This window comes from Chenopodium album, chromosome 25 (assembly GCF_948465745.1).
Source record: "Chenopodium album chromosome 25, dcCheAlbu1.1, whole genome shotgun sequence".
Classification (NCBI taxonomy): Eukaryota; Viridiplantae; Streptophyta; class Magnoliopsida; order Caryophyllales; family Amaranthaceae; genus Chenopodium; species Chenopodium album.
In genome coordinates this window covers 27,585,581-27,593,689 of record NC_137858.1, presented here as the reverse complement: position 1 = coordinate 27,593,689, position 8,109 = coordinate 27,585,581, and positions in this window count along the sequence as shown.

Here is an 8,109-nt window from a genome sequence, read left to right as displayed (position 1 = left end):
CACTGCCAACCGGAAGTGCACCTTTGAGAATCTTCCAAAGTAAGATTTTCTGCCTTGGACTTCCTGCAAATTTCAAGTATTTTCTTCAGTTTATATTATTACTATTGAGCTGCTGGGCGTGCCTGTCTTTTGATTGTTTAGACTCATCAAAAATGAATTTGTAGCCACTTTTTACTACGTATGTTCCTTTCCTGTCCCCTCTCCAAATTATCAAATCCTCAAACCCAGCTTCCATAGGGGTGATATCAGCAATCCTAAGCATGGTTTCCTTATCAAAAATCACATTACAGGTATTCATATTCCACTCGCCACTAGTCGTAAGCAAGGAGGCCACATTATCATTATTTGGAAAAAATAAAAATCATTCCACACTGGCAGATTCCCGTGAACCCAACACTAGGCGAAAAAAGTGAATTAGCCACCGGTTCAAAACCCCCCTATGCCACCGGTTTTGAACCGGTGGTCATTTGGGGGGTGGCAATACTCGGTTGAAAAGGCCACCGGTTCAAACCGGTGGCAAAATTAAGTGGGAATTCCCAAGTAAACACCAAAACTGTTACTTCTACTAAGCCCAAAATCTCACTAAATTTGGTCACATCCTCCTCCTTTAAACTAGGGCTAGCAAGAAGAACCGACTTGTTTTGGCTTATAACCTAACCCGAGGGCTTGCAATAAATGTCAAGTGTGTTCTTGAGAGCTACAACATTACTCTCCGAACTGACAAGAGGAAAATGCATGTCGTTTTCTACCCTTTCCCCAAGCCAAACTAAATTTGTAAACACCTAACCAACCTTATATGAATATAGGGTAAGTTAAGGGTCGGTCCCAAGGGAATGCAATGATGAAAACTGAAGTCTAAGTCAAGCTACCTCGAAGTCGAAAATGAGATATTGGTTGGTACTAAAATGAACTAGATCAAATTCAACAAATAATCAAGGTCTAAACACTAGGGATATGGGTTCCACATGCGAAATCAATGATAATGCTAGATTAAAGCTCAATCAATTAATTCAAGTATTGCAATGGACAAACAATAGTAGCAACCAAGAGAGTTCAAATACTATCTCCTATAGGCCAATCTAGTGGTCACTATGAAAGGCAAACCAAGATGAATCATAAGCAAACTCAATCAATTAGAGCAACCTTTAAATCAATTGGTCATGTCATTAAGAGTTGCAATGCAATCTAGATTAATCTTATAGGGTGATCAATCCTAATCTAATCAATCTCATGCAAAACTATGTCAACCAATTTAATTGCAACAAATCAACCAATCAAAGAGCATCAACTAGCATTTCCATTAATCAAACATGCTTCCCCCTTTCCCTAGCAACTAATCTACTCACTAATCATGGTGAAATTGAAGAACAAATAACTAGAAATTGCATTGATCATCATTCTATATCAAAATCTAATAGAAATCAAAGTATTCAATATTATCAAACTCAAATCCAAGAAAAACAAACATCAAGCAAAAGAATCAAATAACAAGTAAGTAAAAGATGAAAGAAAGAAGAGAATCTCACTAAAATTGATGATTGAAAATGAAGAAATCCAAACTTGATTGATCAAATGTTGAGTTACAAATCCAAAACCAAGAACTTCTCTCTAACTTCTCTCTAACTTCTCTCTCTAAAACTAAGCTAATGAAAATTATCCAAAAGTCCCCCTCAAAAAAGGAAATACAATTCTATTTATAGGCTAAGAAGAAAACGGCAGCTCCCGCGGTCTCTCTCGATAAGCCCGCGCCCGCGGAAAAATGGGTACGGAACCCTCCGCGGGCTGCCTGGGCAGCACCCGCGCCCGCGGCCTCAGGGGCCCGCGCCCGCGGCTTGATGACCCGCGCCCGCGGCGAAGTCCCCTGCTCCCAAAGGCTGATCAGGGGAGCCGCGGTCTCTCTGAGCGGAGAGACCTCTCCAAATTGCCCGCGCCCGCGGAGAGACCGCGGGGCAACCGCGGCTAGTTCCTGCCAACTTTTGGCATTTTTGAACAATAAGAGCCCGCGCACGCGGCTTGAAGTCCTGCGCCCGCGGCCTGGAGAAAAGCCATGGAGACCTCTCCGAGGTCTCTCCAAGACCTCTCTAAGCCCTCTCTAGCCAAATGCTTCTTCCTTGCTTGATCATTGAGGTCCCGAATTGCATCCTTTGCCAAGGTGAATCTCACAATACCTACACAAGTAAACAAAGGAAGGAAATAAAAGGGAAAAAAGAGCAAAATAAAGGAAAAACACGATAAAAACACGAGAAACATAAAGAAAGAGGAAAAAGGAGAAACTAAAGGAAAAAGGGCCAAAACTAAAAGAAAAAAAGCAACAAAAAGGGAAAGAAATAACCTAAAAGACTACCTTATGAGTGCCATAAATGACACTCATCACGAACCTTGAAGAAAAAAGGCAGAGTTATAACACCCTAGAAATTCCTTTCCATTAAATACCTAGATTACTATTTTAAAATATGATTTAGGAATATCTAAGACGTTACCGTCACCGTGAAAACGGCTAAGGCAATTATCAAAGATACACAACGGAAGACTTAAAAATCAAAAACCATTCGAAACAAGTCAACTTAAAGACAACCAAACGTAAGTAAAGTTTAAAACCAAAACAAACGAAATCAAATAAAATCAAACTACAACTTGGAACCATTAAAAGCCCTTATTCAAAACCGTTCCAAATCCAAACCTTTGCGTTAGTCCACACAAAATGTATCATAAATAAATAAAGCATAAAACACATCGTAAACTACCATGATTCACTCTTCACTCATGCCCCGTCATGAATATCCTTCAACCTGAAAATTTTATCTCTACTTGTCCCCACTACTCTCCATTAAAAATGGGTCATCATAGGGCCAAGATAAAGACATGGCCAAACACACAAACACACACAATCAGCAAAGCTGAGTACATAAGCGTAATTAAACACACTAACATGCTTTCACCTATCAACACACATTTACCTCAATGCACCTGTTTTCAAGCACACACAACAATCAACAAGAAACTTTAACTAGACACTAAATAATTCATTTAGCGATGATTATGCATCGAACGGGTTTCCAACTCTACCTCCCCCAATAAATTGAGGTTAACTGACACGGGTTCTAACCGTGCCAACGACAAAACCACACATAGGTGGCGGAATTCCAGCGCATAATAATAATAAAAAGGAATGTACAGCGTCCTGTACTCCATGAGAAGTTATGATCAAATATAAAGTCACATAACTCCCCCCATATGTTCATACTCAAGGTATATACGTTCCAAGAGTTTTGGTGCGTAATCTCTTTCACTTTACGTTATTTACGTATTATTAAACTTGGTGATGACTCTCAAAGCTTAACAATTCAATCATCAATAATTATTCAATCAACAAACATAGTAATTTAATTCTTGAATATTTAGTGACCACATAATATTTAATGTTGAACCCTTTTTAATTTTACCTTAGTGTCAAAGACACCTTAAACGCATAAAGCGCCAAAAATCCTATCTCTCGGTGTTAAAGACACCTTAAGTACACAAAGGCACCAACATACAATTTATTCCTCGTGCACATAGACACTTATATAGCTCCTTCCTCATGCTGAAAGCATCAATAAAAATTATATGAACCATAATTAAATTCCTTTTCAATATTCCAAACGTAATCAAACATGTAGTTTAATTAATCATGCATTCTAACATACCATAAATAAAAGTGTAGTCCATATAATCATGCCAAAATATAATTTTCCAATCCATAAACCATCACAAATAATTCATGCTTCACAATTCAATTTCCAACACTAATAATTCACAAATCCATACATAAACCTTAGCATGATACTACTTGTAATTGATTGAAACCAAACCTAGCATGATTCTACATCATCAAAATACGCTAAGTACGCGAACGTACCTCAATTAAGTCCATAAAGTAGCCGAAAATACTACAACAATTTCCGAATCAAGTCTCCTACATAAAGGGACAATAATACTAAATTAATTACCCTTGTATACACAATTTCCAGCAACTTAAACTCACTTTAAACCATTTAAAATAATCTGAAAATTATTTTAAAACCCCTAATTAAACTCCTTTTTAATAGGTAGTCACACCCTTTTATTAAAATCACAGTCATACTACTTTAAATAAAATTCCAGCATTTTAAACTAATCAAGAACCCCTTTAAAACTTCATCAAAATACATTTTTATACTTAAATTATCCATAGAAAAATTAAATTATCTCTTACCCTTTAAACTCAAGGATAAAATAAAAAAAAAACTTCGTTAAAAATCAAAAACTGCCCGAAAATCATACTTAGAAGCTGAATTTGGCCACGAGAGGGTGGTGCTCAGTACCAAAGGTATGAGTCTTTTTTAAAACGTTGTTTCCACATGAAAAACACTACTTTTTTTTTATCAAAATCGGATGAGTTTAGAACCTGGTCAGGATTAAAACGCGATTAATATTAACGAACGGAAATCTAAAAATTAAAACACGAATTTACGTGTTCAAAATAATCAGGAATTAAGTTAAACTAATTAGTATTTATAATCACCAAAATTTCAAAACATCATTACTATAAAAGCCCTAAATCAATTATTTATAAAAACCCTAAAATCATGATTTTCAATAATTAAAAACCCTAGGTTATAAAATTTACAAAACTGAAAATTATGACATTTATTAAATCTGAAATTATAAAGTTTAATCATCAACAATACAATTTGATACCAATTAAATTAATTTCAAACAATAAAATCAAAACCCATAAATCAATAATTATAATTACCTAAATTAATAAAACAAAAGAGGAGAAAATAAGACTAACCTTTTTGTGTGGGAAATTTTTAGGGATTCATGGGGTATTTATAGAGTAGAGAGTATAGGGTTAAATTGGGCTTATAAAAATGTGGGCTTAGTTATGGGATAGGGCTTAAGTTATGGGTTTTGAAAAGGGTTATTCCAATAAGGGTATGTAGGAATAATTTACATTGCCCAATAATTAATAAACATTTGGCCCAAAATATATTTTACTTTTATAAAACCTTATATTTAAAATATTTTAACCCTTCAAAATATTTAATCAAAATACTTGAGCCCTTAACAATACATTTTATTAATACTTAAATACTTTATAAAAATACATAAAAATATTACAAGAGTCGTCTGCAAAGAAAAAATGACTTATTTTGGGTGCTTTCTAAGCTACACTAAGCCCAACAATTCTTCCTGCTTCTTCTTCTTTGCGGATTAACCCAGACAGACCTTCCATACATAAAATGAAAAGGTATGGAGACAAGGAGTCACCCTGTTGTAGTCCACACTTATTTGGGTAAAAATACCCTAGGCCAGTTGGCCCAATCAGAGTCTGCCACGTGTCACTGGAAGGGGCGCCACCTTGGACCTCCCAAGGAACGACACGTGGCAGATGGATAAAAGGACCTGGGATTGGCGGCTTTCAGGCCCAAATCCCGAGGTCTGCAAAAGCTGCGTGAATATTCCCTAGGGCACGAAACCCTAGGGAGTGCACGTTTTTCGAGGAGCCTATAAATAGGTGATGACCTCCTCATTTATGGCTACACACATACGTACACTTAACCTTTACACGCCTTACGAGGAATATTCAGTGATTACTAATCATTGTCAGAACTGTCACTCTCAAGAGAACAGTACACCCGAGCTCGGAATCCGAGCAGATAACCTTTTCATTCCGCACCTTATTCTTCGGACCGTTACTAACTTAGGCTTCGGAGGCGGACCACCGACCACACGGTGCTCCGTTGTTTTGCAGGTACAGGCATCCAAGCGAGCATCCTGTCTTAGTGTTGTAACTCTCCCAAGCGACTCAAAAAACCCTGAAACATTTGGCGCCGTCTGTGGGGAGAGTACCTCTAAGATGGCCTATTTGGAAACTGTACCAATTCCTGTAACCAATCGGCCTCCGGAAACCAATCGGCCACCGGAGACCAGACAGCCACTAGAGACCAATCGGTCCCTGGAAGAAGTATTGGTCCAATAGGACCATGACTCAGGTGACGACGGTGACGTTGAAACCTATACCGCCAGTGATGGGTCTCTCATCTCTAGGCGCATCCCCAGCAAGGAAAAGCGGGAGCGTCCTCACTCTTAGAATGTTCCGAGCAAATCAGCCGAACATCCAAAGAAACCGGTTGATCCTACCCAGGCGAAAGGATCAGACCCAATAACCAGAGACGAGCTCATGAAGCTTGTGAGCCGTCTCCGTGGTGAGACTAAACAACTCACCAACAAGAAGTCGACTACCCCTGCAAAGGAGCAGTCGGCCAAGAAGTCAGCCCAGCTGGGCAAGCACAAATCAGTCAGGGACCGTCAGCCGACTCCTCATCCTAAGGAAACGTCTCGGCCTCAGTTTGACCTTTCAAGACTCCGTTTCCAGAAACGGTCACAAGAAAAGCCATTCGGCATGTTCAGCCGGATGGTAACAAGAAAACATTCTCTGACGCTCGACATTACATCAAGCAGAAGAGGAATGAGCTTTTAGAGTCGGCCTCAACGTCGACTTATCACGAAAGCTTCCAGAATACCTCCTTGAGGTATTCACAATCTGTGCATGAGACTCCAATAAGCAGCCCTCGGGTTCAAGTTGGACCTCATGTAATTCAGCCGGCTCCGTACATGGCTCAGCCATTGTACCAAACGCCTGCTCAACCTTACATCCAGCCTGCCTTCTTCGGAGGACAGGCGGCATGCGGCTATCAGCCCATGGATTGGCAGCTTAGGCTGCAGCACCTTGGAGATCAACCCTCTGCTTTCTCTAAGGAAATAACCGACGACGAACAGCCGGCCATGGTTAAAAATGTGTTGGTTAGAACCTATGATGGGACCACCAACCCTGAAGACCACCTGCTAGCATACACCCACCTCATGTATTTACAAGGGTTGGATGATGCCGCATGGTGTCACTGCTTTCCAGCCACCCTGAAGGGCATAGCGCAGCAGTGGTTCGGCAATTTGCTGGCTGGTTGCATCAATAGCTTCAAGACTCTTGCGTTCTTGTTTGCTTCCAACTTCTTTATGAACATCCCTGCCAAGAAGACAAGCCTTGATCTTGTCAATGTGCAGCAGGGAGATAGAGAAGGCTTGCGTTCCTACGTCAGGCGGTTCAATCTGGTGCGAATCCAGATCCATGGGCTGTCTGATGAGGTCGCCTTCACAGACTTCTTCAAGGGTCTGAAGGACGGTTCTACTTTTAAGTACGAACTCGTCCGTAAACAAATCTTCACCCTGCAGGGAGCGCTGCGAGAGGCGGAAGCCTATATACAGGCAACCGAGCTCTGCTCCTCCAACAGGCAGTCGGACTCTAAGAGGTCCGACCGACAGAAGGAAAGTCGGCCCGCTCAACCGGCTCCTAAGCCAGAAGAGAGCAAAAAGAAAAAGCAAGGCTGGGCCGTTGATAACTCTGATCAACCGGCCTAGAAAAAGAAGAAAGAGTGGAAACCGTACGTCCCAAGGTACGAGTTCCACAAGGACTGCTGCTCCATCTTGATGGAAATAAAGGACCGGCTGACTCTCGAGAAGCCGACTCCAATGAGAGGTTCCGTTGAAAATCGGAACAAAAATAAACACTGCCATTTCCATGAAGATATCGGCCATGACACCAACGACTGTTTTATCCTCAAACGAGAGCTTGACCGTCTGGCCGACAAAGGACAGCTGAAGTCCTATGTGAAGTCCAAGGTGACTTCTTAGGCGAATCAGGGGCAGTCCAAAAAGAAGGCTCCCTAGCCGACTGTTAGTACCGACACCGATGAAGAGCCGGTATATACAATAGCCGGCGAATTCGCCGGCGGTGGCCCGACCATTCGGGGCACCAAGGATCATCTGAAAAAGATGATCCATTCTGTTAAAGAGGGAGAGGCGGCAGGCACATCCGCCTTCCCCGAAGTCATCATCACCGAAAAGGACAGCGGCAAAGTCCGTCGGCCGCATCATGACCCTGTGGTCATTGAATGTAAAGTGGCCAACCAACTGGTTGGTCGAATATGGATCGACATAGGCAGCTCCTCTGACCTCATCAGCCTCAAATGCTTGTCCAATCTCAAGTACAAGCCAAACAGCATGATGGAGGTCTCCCACACCCTT